General features: G+C 32.3%; 1 protein-coding gene across 6 annotated transcripts in view; it reads right to left on the bottom strand.

Moving 5' to 3' along the window:
- LOC124951841 overlaps window positions 1-15,000 on the bottom strand; it is a 243,058-nt gene that overhangs the window by 207,201 nt on the left and 20,857 nt on the right. For all 6 annotated transcript variants that reach the window (XM_047500827.1, XM_047500780.1, XM_047500817.1 and 3 more), the window contains one exon: window positions 5,560-5,802. The gene's annotated coding sequence lies outside the window, so the exon portion shown is untranslated. The remainder of the gene's footprint in view (window positions 1-5,559; window positions 5,803-15,000) is intronic.

The raw sequence follows: 15,000 nt of genomic DNA, 5'->3' as shown, positions 1-15,000 counted from the left end.
AAAAAAGAAAAAAAAAAAAAAAAAGAAAGGTGAACAACTTAAAGGGAGTGGGGGGAAAAAGACGTTCAGGCAAGTCTCGTTGAAAGCAGCTCGTGCTTTTGCTTGCCCTTTTACGTGAGCCACATAAAAAGAATAGGGGAGAGAGAGAGGGAGAGAGAGAGAGAGAGATAGAGAGAGGAAGAGAAGGAGGATATCTCGTTCGGAAAAGAAATTGCGTTACTTTCTTGAAATGAGGGCTCCACCCCTCTGTTAAAGCACCAAATTCCAGTTAGTAACGAGGACACGCGTTACAACAACCGAACTAAACTCGTTTTCACCTTTTATACCTGTGGCCAAATCGATGTCAGTTCATGGGTTTTAACCTACGGACAAAAATATTGTTTCCCCTCTTATCGCCTATTCCTTTTCTTTCTCTTTTTCTTTTATCTAATAATAATAATAATAATAATAATAATAATAATAATAATAATAATAATAATAATAATAATGGTAATAATACTAATAAGAAGGAAAATATATATTACACGTCAATATTTTTCTTTTGATATCTTCGAATTTTATTGTGAAAGAACGAAATTATTTTCATTATTATTATTATTATTATTCTTATTATTATTATTATTATTATTCTTGTTTTTATTATTTATTTCGAAGAGAAAATTCAATGGAAAAATTTTTACCTTCTCTCTCTCTCTCTCTCTCTCTCTCTCTCTCTATCTCTATCTCTTTATCTCTATCTCTATTCCTATCTCTATCATTCCTTTCTTTTTCTGTTCCCTGAAGACAAGTTAAATATTGGCAACCCCATCGAGACACGAAGACTAATTTGTCAACCACTTCCCGCACCAGTCGGTATAAGGGTAGCGTATAATTAATCAAGAATTCCGACAATTAAGATGAACTTCTCGAGGTAACGCTTTCCATTTCTCTCTCTTTCTCCTTTTTCTCTATTTCTCTTGTTTCATCTTTTGAAGGAAGAGACTATCAACGGTAGAAGTTTAAAGTTAAGCAAGTATTTCGATGTCGTTCCACTTTGAGCTCAGCGTACTTTGTTTCTCATACTTTCCATTTCGATGACGACGTTAAAGAAAAAAAAAAAAAAGAAAAAAAAGAAAAAGAAAAGCTTTCCTAATTGCAAATTTTTCCCAAAAGAAACAAAAAAAAAAAAAAAGAACAAACGAAAAATAGAAAAGAAAAAGAGGATAAACTAAAGAGAATATCTAACATTAATCATAATATCGATCATAATCTCCGACCGAACGTTCTTAAAAAAGGAAAAGAAAAGAAAAGAAAAGAAGGAAAGAAAGAAAGAAGAAAAAAAAAGAACCGAGTAAAGTAACGAGAAGGAAGAATAAAAGGGATGAATAAAAAATAAAAAAAAAATAAAAAAAAGAAAAAGAAAAAGACACATCAAAGCAAAAAAAGAGAGAAAGGAAGGGAAAAAAGAAAAGTAAAAAAAAGAAGTAAAAAGGAAATAAAATTAGAAAAAAGAATAAAAAAAAAAAAAAAAACAAAGAAAAAAAAAAAGAACAGAAATCGATACAATTCAATGGATAAGGGTTCATGTACAATGTACCGCGCACTGATTGATGGACGAAGTTGCGGTGCGGACTTCCGAGCAAGCGAACGAACGACACACCCAGCTCGGCCCCATTTTCATGAACCACCAGCACTCCCACCCAACCACCCACTTCCCTCCTTTACCTCCCTGCCTGCCCGTTACCCCATCGCGTTCGTCCACCACCCTCTTTTACCCTCTTACGAGAACGAAAACGAGTACCAAACCAAAACCCGTTTGCGCGTTCTCTTTCTCTCTCTCTCTCTCTCTCTCTCTCTCTCTCTCTCTCAGCGTTATTTCTCCGCACTCTGCACAAAACCAACCGCAACGACGGATGTTTTCGCATTAGTCACCGCACTGGTCCCTACGGAGAAGAGACTCCCCACGTGCTTATTGCCACCCATTCGCAAACTTACAACATTCGGACACACACACATACACACACGCACACACACACGCATGCATACATACATAAACATACACATATATATATATATATATATATATATATATATATATATATATATATATATAAGACTTAGTAGTAACACTAGTAACTTGTCCCTATAGTGGCCGCGTGCGGCGCCGACTTATATAGTACTGCGGAAAGTTAGTTGACGGGCATTATCACGAAAAAGACTGCAATCGCGAGAGATTATTTTTCTTTCTCCTTTCCCCTCTCTCTCTCTTTCTTTCTCTCTCTCTCTCTCTCTCTCTATTCACTCTACCCCTTTCTTCGTTTATCACCCCTACTACCTCTCATCACTTTTCACCCGAACGACTTCTTCACTTTCTCCTCTTTCTACTCTACCCCATTTTCAAACACCGTTACCATGCAACCGAACATTCGACTTGAAGCCTCACCTAAATGATAATAATAATAGTATATAAAAAAATATATATATCTACGGCGAAAGGAACGATATCGTTGAAAGATAAAAAGTGGAATATCGTGTTGGTGCCGTTTATTTGGATTATTCTCGACATCGTCTTTTCATTTGGAAAATTTTCAAGAGCTAAACGAAGTGTAGAAGTGTAGAAGTGTAGAAAGGTGACAGGGGAGAAGCGGGAAGAGAGGGTGGGAGGGGGGGATGGGTGGGAAACATAAACGGCGACAAAACGGATCTTTCGTTCTTTTTCGACGTTCTTCATTCTCGTTCAACAAATGTCACGATCATACGAGATTGTTAATTGGTGTGGAAGTTAATCCGACCCTTATCACTCCAACTGTTTAATGCGACTGACGCTGACCGACACATAATTCAATTTATTCTAACCTTGTATAAATTGTGCTCGTGAAATTTGTAAACATCGTACGTAAATCGTACAAACAACAACGTGAAGAATAATGGAATCTACGAGATCGATCATTTCGAGACGATCTCTCGTCATTAATTATATCGAAAGCGATAGGATTTCATATAATCCTATAAAGCTTATGTATATATATAAAATTAATATTGTATTATGACGTTTAATGATAATATAAAATTATTAAAATATAAGATAAATAATATAAGATAATTGTGAAATGTGAAACCGTATTAATTATGAAAATTTTTGCCATTTTTGTTATGGTTTTTACTTTTTCTTTTTCTTTTTTCTTTTTTTTTTTTTTCTTTTTTTTTTTTTAAAAAGTAAAACAAAGAAGTATGAAAAATCAGAAGGATATCGGATCAATTGTCAATAATTGAGATACATATTTTAATTATTCAATATTAATAAAACAATGATAATCGTTAATAAATATCATCAAATGAAATAAGAATGAAAATGAAAGAATTTGATAATAATTTTCCTTTAACGTATCGTATTATGTCATTCAACGTCGACGATCTTTCCCATAACGAGAATCGAAACTTTCTATTTAATGTGAAAACATACGAAGTATGTTTCAACGAGTCCAAGCGTGTCATGTACATAATTACCGATCACCAAAATCACCACAGTGTGACGTAGTATTTGTTATGTAATGTTTATCCCTCCCTCAGGGATAGTTCCGGTTCGACGCATTATAAATGCAAATGGATTGGTCCTTCTGTTTCAAGCAAACGAGAGTGAATAAGATACATATACATATATATAGAGAGAGAGAGAGAGAGAGAGAGAGAGAGAGAGAGAGAGAGAGAGAGAGAGAAATGGTCTGTTCTCTCGACGAAGTTTCCTCTCTCTACGAATAATCAAATTAAATTTCAATTTACGATGAGAGCTTTTGCTCTAAGAACGGTGTGTATGTGTGTGTGTTCGTGTATGTGTATAAAGAAAAAGAAAAAAAAAAAAAAAAAAAAAAAAAAGGAAAAGACGATATTATTAAAGTAAGTAATAAGTCTTTCTCTTTCTCTTTCTCTTTCTCTTTTTCTTCATCTTCTTCTTCTTTTTTGTTAAATGTTTGAAATAAAACGATAAATAAATTAATCTTGAATTCCAATGCGCATTAATCAAGCAAGATAATAAATTATCTCTTCGCAATATCCTATTGCCATTTTACGAGGCTCAATTCGATCGAATGATCTCTTTGAAATTCGTTAATTCAGTAAACTAAAGTTATCTGAATGGCTCGATAATTGGTAAAATTAGCGCGATACCGGATAAAAAGAAACGAGAAAAAGAAAAAAAAAAAAAAAAAAAGCGAAGGAACAAAAAAGAAAAAGAGAAAGAGAGATTAATTAACGAAAGAGAGTAACTGATCGAATACGATAATTCCGTTTATAACGAAGGTATTTAATCACGAAAAATATTATTTTATCGCACTATCGTATATTTACATTCTATACAAACAAATTTCCCTTTAATATAATATATGTATATATGTTTTGTAACTGGAACGAAGTTTCCTCTTAAGAAAATCGTCGAGTAACAAGGAGAATATAATATACATATATTTCTAATGAATTCAGCTAATGAAATCTGTTCTTTAGAATTAGAAACTTTGTCAGCTACATTCTCTCTCTCTCTCACACACACACACTCTCTCTCTCTCTCTCTCTCTCTCTCTCTCTCTCTCTCCCTGTCTCTCTCTTTTTAGACTTTCTTCTAATTCTCCTAATACTTACGCATGCCAACGTGAAAGTTGGAAGCGTTGAAGGTCAGAAACCCCTCTAAGCACCGCAAGAAACTGCCGCATTTGCGGTTTGTACGCGGCGCCGGTCGCGGCAAACGTTCCGTGGCACGATGAGCCGCGAAATTCACTCTCAAAACCACGGCCCCATTTTGCTACCATACTTGTTTCATTAGGATATTTCAACAATTATACGCCCGTGTATTAACGAGGTATACATAAATGTATTTATAAATATAATATTAACTGCGATGAATTCATTTATATACGTACTATGAGAAATATATTTATTAATTTATTACGTGATAATCGTATTACTGTAGTGATCATTTATGATCGATTGAAAAAAGAAAAAAAAGAAAAAAACAAAGAAAAGAAAAGAAAAGAAAAAGAATTTCTTTCTAAACGATTAATAAAACTTAGAAATATATAGAAAATTATTTTCCCCCATAATAATTCGGATAATATTCATGCATAGATGAAAAATTTTACGTATAGTGAAGAATTTATTTGTTTATTTATTTATTTGTATATATGTATGATAATGAAAAATAAATTATCGATATTTATATTATCCACCATAGATATATATACATATATATATATTTTTTTTCTATTATTTCGATCAAAGAAAAATATATTAACAACTCTCCCTTATTTACAACAAAAAAAAAACATATATATATATATATATATATATATATATACATGTAAAAATAATAAAAAAAATTAAAAAGAATATTCAATTTGCAGAAACAAAAATCGTTCAAAAAAAAAAAAAGATGAAAGAAGAAGAAAAAGAAAAGTGAAAAAGAAAAAGAAAAGTGGAAAAGAAAAAGAAAAGAAAAAAGAAAATAAATAAACGACCGACTAAGCGATCAAGCAAGAAAGCAAGCAAGCAAGCAAGCAAGCAACCAACCAACCAACCAACCAACCAACCAACCTGTTCTGCTGTTCGTCGACGGTAACAGACTCGAGGGTGGTTTGTAGACGTTGACCGAGGCAACGGGGTTGCTCGCCCCGTTGCGGTGCTCACCGGCCGTTCGTTCGGCCCTCGATGCGCTCCAGAGCGAGTAGACCCTCTCCGACACCCTTTGAACCAAAGGTAATACCGAGAACGAGCGCTACTGCGCCATGCTTTACGCCTCTGCCCTCGTCGTCCTTTGGTTTACGCATACCACGGATTCTGTAACACACAATAGAGGGGATTAACTTATTCGTTCAATGACGTCGAAATTTATTCATCCTAATTTATTCATCTTTATTAATTTTTTTCCTTTTGACAAATTTTTATTCGCGAAAAAAGAAATGGCCTCGTGCGTGTTATCCATGAGATCCTTTACAAAAACAAAATTTTTAAGGAAAAAGAAAAAGAAAAAAATACATATATATATATATATATATATATATATATATATATATATGTATATATATCAAATATCTTAAGACAATGCAGACGAAGATGGCATATAAGTGTATGGGGATTCATAAGTACGATATAAGTAACGCATAGAAGGTAATTACAGCCCTGATGCCTATACCTTTCTCCCCTTCGTTTCGTGTCATCGTCTCTGTTAATATTCATTCCGTTAATAACCTCAGGATTTCCTACAACAACAGTGACGACGACGACGACGATGACGACGACGACAACGACAACGACGAATTTTCCGCAGACGCGTTTCCTTCGAAGGTCGTAATAGCTGTCAAATGTTGGCACATAATTACCGTGATTCTATAAACTCCGCCCTCTTTACTTCGTTTTCTCTCACCCCTCTATTTCTCTCTCTCTCTCTCTCTCTCTCTCTTTTTTATACATCTCTCAAGGGACAACTCTTTCATTTTCTTTATCTTTTTCTTTTCCTATTTCTTTCTCTTTTTTTGTTTTTTTACGTCTCGTGACGAAGAGAAAGAACGATGATCGTGCACGTATGCGTTAAAAAAAAAAGAAAGAGAGAGAGAGAGAGAGAGAGAGAGAGAGGAGAGATTGTAAAATCTTTTATCGTTATTACGAGCTTACGTGTCGTCCGGTTGTCAAGCTCGAACGACGAAAGATTTAAAAATGTCGTAGCTAACATTTTCTTCCCTCCCCTTACCTCCCTCTCTCTTTCTCACCCTCACCCTCACCCTCACTCTCACCCTCACCCTCACTCTTTCTCTCTCTCTCTCTCTCTCTCTCTTTCTTTTTTTCTCACATATTAAAAGTACGTTATAGGGTTTTATTAAAAAATTATAATAAAAAGCTAAAGTTCCTTTAAAGAGTTCGTGTCCTTTCTTTTTCCTTCGTTCTTTCATTCCTTTCCTTTCCCTTTTCCCTTTTCTCGTCTTTTCTTTTTCTATATTTTTTTGTCGCTTTCGTTATTCCAAACCTCTCCCCTCCACCCCCCCCCCTCTTCCACCGGTAACTATGCTTTTACGACAAAGATAAACGTGAAAGTAGGTAGATATAGCACTTTAAGGATTTCCTTATTCTCCTTCGTATGATTTTTAATGAGCGAGAATAACAATAAGAATGACGAAAGACGATGATGATGACGACGACGACGACGACGATGACGATAATAATAATAATAATAATAATAATAATAATAATAATAATAATAATAATGATAATGATAATGATAATAATAATAATAATAGTAACGACAGGTATTATGGAAATGATTTATGCTGTGCGGGTGAAAAGTTTCTAGATGGATGAAAAGTTCCTAGGTATTAAAAAAAAAAAAGAAGAAGAAAAAAAAAATAGAAAAAAATAGAAAAAAAAAGAAATGAAGAAGAAGAAGGAAAAAAAAAAAAACAATTACCCCATTTCGAAGATTATTTAGATTCGTAGTAAGGCTCGTAGTAGCACAAGCTAAGCTCTGGTAACGTTTTTTTTTTTTACAATCTGACAAAGGAATTGTAGCGTGAAACGTCACGAAAAGGGGGTTAATTGATTTTCTTTTTTTTTTTTTTTTTTTTTCTAACATCACTTAAGAACTTTTGACTCACCCCTGTAAAGGGAAAAACAGAGACAGAGAGAAAGAAGAACTTCGGCGAAAACTCGAATACACCAGACGAAACAATTTTATCTTCTTTTTCTTTGTATTTTTCTTTTTTCTCTTTTCCTTCTTCTTTTTCTTTTTCTTTTTTTTTTTTTTCTTTTCTTTTACTTACTTATCGTTTCGTTACTTCGCCGTCGTCTTTTCTTTCACGTTGTCTTATATTGCTTTTATTTATCGATGAAAAAAAAAAAAAAAACACCTCGTGAAATATATCGACGAAAGGAAGAAAAAAGGGATGAATAATGGTTAATGATCGGTGCTCACGTGTAAGAGAGAGAAAGAATTAAAAACAAAAAAAAAGAAGAAAGGAAAGAAATGAGTCGGTAGGATCTCCTGAAATTAACGTATAAACTCACGCAATGTCGTAACGCGTTATCCTTTCTTTCTTTGATCACGCGATATCTCTCTCTCTCTCTCTCTCTCTCTCTCTTTTTCTCTCTCTTTTTCTTTTCTTTTGTATATAATACCAACCATCAATTATTCCAAACTCACTTACTCCCCCAAGCCCCTATCCCCATTCACCCACTCTCCTATTACTTTTCTTTTTTATCTAACAAAGAATAAAATGAATTTGGTACTTAATCTGTTAATCCGACAAAATTTGTGATCATCGGTTGCGAACGTGAACGTGAACGTGAACACTGAACGTACTTAAGCAAATAATTAATTATCACAAGTGAAATTTATTTTCATTGTTATATTGGCGACGTACATTTAATTTTCTACCGAGCGATGACAATTTATCGATAAAATATGTCATAATGCGTAACAATCGAAAAATTTTCGAATTTAGTTACTGATAATTTAATATGACTTTTGATCGGCGACCCCATGAAATTATTCGTATAAATGATCCTCGCTAGATGAACTTTGACATTAAACCGACGAAATGATAAAAGAAACAAAAACAAAAAAAAAAAAAGTATTGTCTTTCTCGCGTTTAATTTGTATTAAAAAATAAAATAAAATAAAATAAAATGAAATGAAATGAAATGAAATAAAATAAAATAAAATAAAAACAAAAATAAAAAAAGAATCGAAGGAAACTAGAAAAAGAAGGAAACATATTTTTTTTTTTTTTTTTTTTTTTTTTTTTTTTTTTTTTTTATGTAAAATACGAATTTCCATGATAATTACTGTGAATTTTTTATGACTTTAAAATCTTCGTAAGACAAGTTTAAGAGAGGTACGTAAATATTAATATGATAAGATAATAAGAAAGAATTGTCTTTATTCCGTTTAATTTACATTCCGAGAAAAGGAGAAAAGAAAGAAAGTAAGAAAGAAAGGGAAGGAAAAAAGAAACGAGCCAAAAAAAAAAAGAAAAAAGAAAATAAGGAAAGAGAGAAAAGGGAATAAAAAAAAGGAAAGAAAACATATTTCATTTAAATTGCAAACTTTTTCATTATGAAAGAATTAAGGATACTCGATGACATTGAAATTTTACGTGTTCGCAATTTCGATAGAAGTATACATTTAATATAATAATTAAATCGATCAGAATAATTTCCACCCACCCAATCAGCCACCCCGTCCGATCGCTCCCCTCCACCCTATCCCTATCTCCGTAACCCCGTAAAAATTTTTTCGAATCTATATAATTTGTTATGCGTTCAGAAAGGAAGGAAAGGAAAAGAAAAAAAGAAAGAACAAAAGAAAGAAAGAAAGAAAGAAAGAAAGAAAGAAAAAGAAAAGGAAAAAGGAAGAAAAAGGAAAAAAAAAAAAAACATTTTTCTATCGTAAAGCAAAAAGTGTAGTAATAAAAAAAAAAAAAAAAAAAAAAGGAAAAAAAAGCAAAAAAAAAAAAAAGGAAAAAAAAAAAAAAAAAAAAAAGAAAAAAAGAAAAAAAATAAAAGGAAAAAAAAAAATAAAAAAAAAAAAAAAAAAAAAAAAGAAAAGAAAAGAAAAAAGAAGAGAAGAAAGAAAAGTCAGAAAATCCAATAATCGACGTTTGAATCTCAGATGGGGACTTGTAAAATTCATCATTAGCACGGATGACAGAGTTAGAATACTAACTGGCTAGATATATAGCTTACTAACTAGCTGACTTAGCTGATTAGCCAATTCCCTGACATATCTATAGTAATACACAGTTATCGTTACTATCGTTATCACGCTTCACCGACATCTTTTCCGATTCAGCCCCGCTTTTTTTTCCCCTCGTTATTTTAATCGATTTTTGAATGCATCCATGGATTCTTATGCAACCAGTTAAAATCCCCGTACTATATTCCCCGTTCACTTTTTTCACGATGGAAAGAAAGGAAGACAAAAAATAAGAATGTCAATGGTTAGAGCCCTGTGTGCTCTAGCAAGAGGAAGTTTGTTTTTTATTTTCCCCTCCCCCCGCCCCCCGCCCCCCCCCTTTTTACACTTTTTTTTACCCTTAACTCCCACTTTCATTCGGCTAAGAACGTCGCTAAACGACATAACTTTTATCGACTGCCATCTCGACTTTCCAAACTGACCTGTTACAAGGTACGAGAAGAAAAGGAAAAGAAAAAGAAAAAGAAAATGAGAAAGAAGAAAAAGAAGAAGAAGAGAAAGATGGGAGGAGGAGGAGAAGGAGGTGGAGGAGGAGGAGTAAGAGGAGGAAAAGAGAACGACAATGACGACGACGACGAAGAAGACGATGGCTTCGATCTAACGGAGAAAAGGTTGAAGAGGTTCGAAGTCGTTTAAAGTTCTACGAGCCTTTGACGCCGGCATCTCTTCCTTCAAATTGCTTCGAGCGTAGTTGAGAGATAGAGAGAAAGAGAGAGAGAGAGAGAGAGAGAGAGAGAATGAGTATGTGTCTCACTCTTTCTCTTTCTCTCTTTCTCTCTTTTTGTGAGTATGTGTGTGTATATGAATGTATATGTATATTTGAGAAGAATGAGGGAAAGAGAATAAACGTCGATGCCAAACGAGAAGGAAGGTGCTGTGTGCTTACAGCAAACTTTAATGAGAGAGAGAGAGAGAGAGAGAGAGAGAGAGAGAGAGAAGGCTATTCGTAAATCGATAACTCGCCAAGTGAAATGTACGCACGACCGAGCCGAAAACCAATCTACGGGAATTAACTTTAATTCGATATCAATAATTTGCTTCTCTCGGGAGGCGTGGCAGTTCGTTATTATCCCCACCCTTTATAAACCCTCGAGCGTGGAAATGTTTAAATGGAATCTTCATTGAAACTTCATTTTTCTATATTTCTATCCTCCTTTCTTTCTTTCTTTCTTTCTTTCTTTCGTTCTTTCCTCATTTCTTGTCTATTTTTGCTCTTTTTCTTTTTCTATTTTTTTTTTCTCCTTCACTCCGACGTTCAGTATCTCGTCCTTCGAATTTCATCGTGAATGAATTGAAATGATTGGACGAAAGGAAGGGTTGAGAAAAGGAACAAAAAAAAAAAGAGAGATAAAGAAAAGCAAAAGAGAAAGAAAGCAAAAAGAAAAATCCTTTGATCGTCGAGAAGACCAATATCATCGACATTGAACTTGTCCCATCCTATATATATATATATATATATATATATATTTTTTTTTTTTAGTTTTTTGTATTATTTATTATGATTTTATTTCTTTCCTTCTTTCTTTCTTTCTTTCTCACCTTTCTTTTATTTTTTTATACTTTTCTTCTTTCTCTTTTTTTTTTTCTTTTCTCTCCTTTCACAACTCGCAACTTCTTCCGTCAGACGGAATGCGAATTCTAGGATGATAAAAAGGGAAAAAAAAAGAAAGGAGAGACAAAAAAATCTCTGAAGGTTAAATGGAAAATTGTATTGATTTGATTACGACGAAAATGTAAAAGTAAAATCTTCGAGAATTAGAAAATGATGATATATATAATATATGTATGTATTATGTGTGGAGATATATAAAAGATATATAAAAGATATGTATGAAAACAAAAGTTTTGAACGATAATTATGCGATTTTGAATGGAAAAACCATAAGCAGCGTTATTTATTTCTGATTCAAAATTATCACGGAAATAATTATATACGAAGATATCATCTTTGAAGAAACATTTTAATAAGGCCGAATTATTTCCTTTTCAAACACTTTTTTTTTTATTAGATCTTTTTTCGTAATACGTTTGAGTATATTTTTCATTGTTTAGATTAAAATAAAAAAAAAAAAAAAAGTTGGATGGATCAAGACAGAATAGAATCAGACAAAAACAAATATAATAGAAAAGGAAGAAATAGGATCGAATAAGATTGAATAGGATCTGATAGGATTAAATAATATCTAATAGAACCAAAAAGGATCGAATAAAATCCAGTTGGATCAAATAGGACAAAATAATAAAATCAAATAGAATCGAATAGGATCGAACTGGATCGAATGGGACTTAATAGGATCGAATGGGACTTAATAGGATCGAATGGGACTTAATAGGATCAAATGGGACTTAATAGAATCGAATGGAACCGAATAAGATAAAAAATTATCGAATAGGCCCGAATAAGATAAAAAAATTATCGAATAAATTAATTACCGAATTAAAACGCATAGGATCGGATAGAATAGAAATGGATCAAGTATAATCGAAAAAAATCGATTCGGATCGAATATGATCCGAAATCATTATCTTATTCGATTCTTTTCGGTCCTATTCGATCCTATTCAATCCTTTTCGAATCCTATTCAATCCTATTCGATCCTCTTTGATCCTATTCGATCATTTCTGGTTCTATTCGATCCTATTCGATTTTATTCAAGCCTATTAGATCCTATTCGTTCCTATTTGATTCTATTTTATTATATTCTCTTCTATCACATCTTTTAAACAATATAAAATATCGTAAAATATAAAGATCAGATAAAAGATTGTTTTAGACAAAAGTTGTGCGCTTCTTTTTTCCTTCTTTTTCTTTTTTCTTTCCATAAAATATGATTTCTAACAGAAAAATTATTGATTTCCATTTATAAAAATTACAAAAAAATCACTTGGAAATAATTTTTTCATAATCTTCATCGAATCATAAATATACGATGCTATTATATATTTACTTTTCAGGATCATACAATCTTTATTTAAATATTTATATATATATATATATATATATATATATAATTAAATTTTGAGATAATTATAACAAAATGAAAGAAAAAAATTAAATTAGATTTGATTTTAAAAGACATATCTATGAAGTACGTACATATATGCGTGTATACATGATAAAAAAAAAAATAAAAAAAAAGAAAGAAAAGAAAAGAAAAAAAGAGAGAAAGAGAGAGAGAGAGAGAGAGAGAGAGAGAGAAAGAAAAAAGAAAAGAGAAGAAAAAAGGAAACAAAAAGAATAATGCTCGTTGGTAGCCTATAGAAATATGATAGAAGGAGGCACGCGATTGAACACATAAATATAAGAGGTATAGATTTTCTCGCAGGTATCTCGATAGCTTTGAACGATATACTGACGCCATTGTAACATCAACCATAGCGAATACGCCATTGTCCGTGACGAATTTCTCTCTGGCAGAAGTAGTGAGAATGTCCGATACCGCCCACTTTCTTCATTAATCTTTGTCAAATGGTCAGAAAATGAGAATAGCAAAGATCGCTTCTCATCGCCTACGTCACTTCAACGATCACAACTATCCCTCTCCCGCCCCCCCCCCGCCCTCCCCTCCTCTAGTCCTAGCTTTCACGCACATGAGAAAAAAAAAAATAAATAAATAAAGGAAAAAAAAAAGAAAAGGATAAAAGAGAGGAAAAAAGAAGAAAAAAGGGAAAAATAAGACGCAAGAATATATATTCCGTCTCTCTCTCTCTCTCTCTATCTATCTTTCTCTATTTCTTTTAAACTTCCGTTTGTTATACGAGTATATCCGGCTGATAACGCTCGTCTGACACGTCATCTTTCCATTTCCCTTGTATTTCTCTTGAAAATACGATTTTTATGACACTGGATATACGTACTTATATAAAGCTTGGAAGCTTATTAAGAAAAAAGAAAAAAGAAAAAAGAAAAAAAAAAAAAATAGAAAAGTTCTTTCAACGATGAAACGAAAGAAAATAATATCGCAAGGGGGAATATTATTTTGATATAACGTTTGGGCCCCTAAATGTACCCTAATCGATATTACAAATTCAATTATCCTTTCTCCTTGGACCTTCCTTACGATGATTTTGCTTTCTTCTTCTTCTTCTTCTTCTTCTTCTTCTTCTTCTTCTTCTTCTTCTTCTTCCTCTTCTTTTTTTTTTTTGTTTTCAAATTCCCTCGAAAACAAAATTACAGGATTAAGTCTCCTTAAAAACTTTTGGCCGATATCGCTGCGTAAAAATTTTCTTTCATTCTACACAATGACTGAAATCATTGTGTATGAATTATCATGTATTTTATTTTTTTGTTCTCTTTTTTCTCTCTCTTTTTTTTTTCTTTCTTTTTTTTTTTTTATTTCAACATCATCATTCGTTCGTATTTCGAATTTTTTTTCGCGGAACTCAATGACGTTTAACTCGCTGATGAAATTCGAGAAATATTTCAATGGTAGAAATTTTGTTTCCTTTTTTTTTTCTGGTTTCTTTTTTCCTTTTTTTTTTTTTTTTTTTTACTACCCCAAGTCAATTTTCGATGGACGAAATGTTATCAGGAACGATTTTGAAACACATTTTCAGGAGATACATTCGAAGTCAACTTCGATCTTGGATATTTTCGTTCGGCAAACGACGTTTCTGTTGACACTAACTGTATCATGCACTTTGAGAATTCTATTTTCGATATTTACAAATATAGATACTTGTTGCATTTATCTACGGAAATGAGAAAAAAAAAAAAAGAAAAGATGAAATTATATACAATATACGTATGTATATATACATATATATATGTGTGTGTTTTGAAGTTATATATCCTCATGTGAGACTCGCTTGTTAAAATGTTCGTTTACGTAGGCCAATTGATTTATTTCTATTTTTTTCTTTTCTATTTTTCATTTTTTTATTATTTGCTTCTTTTATTTTTTCTTCTTTTAATTATCACATAATCAAACGCTTTCTACATTCGTAAAATATATCGTCTTAACACTAATGTGTCCTACTTGAAAACTACTTTCATTTTTTCCAAAGACGATCCCCAATTTCGAATGGGAGAAAAAAAAGAAAAGAAAAGAGAAGAAAAGGAAAATGATAGGAAAAAAGAAAGAGAGAATATAAAAAAGAGCAAATAATTTTCTTTTGTTTCTGCCTTCCAAGAAAAGCGGATAAAACCGAAAAGAAACGCGAGTCTTTTTTAGCCAGGTTGATAAGCGAAAACGAAGAACACGTTAATCCGGATTAAAAGGAACGTCATATTTGGTTTATTCTATTTTTATTTATTTATTTTCTCTCTCTCTCTCTCTCTCTCTCTCTCT

This window comes from Vespa velutina, chromosome 1 (genome assembly GCF_912470025.1).
Source record: "Vespa velutina chromosome 1, iVesVel2.1, whole genome shotgun sequence".
NCBI classification, from domain to species: Eukaryota; Metazoa; Arthropoda; class Insecta; order Hymenoptera; family Vespidae; genus Vespa; species Vespa velutina.
The sequence above is the reverse complement of the archived record's forward strand: the minus strand, read 5'-3'. Positions and strand labels throughout refer to the sequence as shown.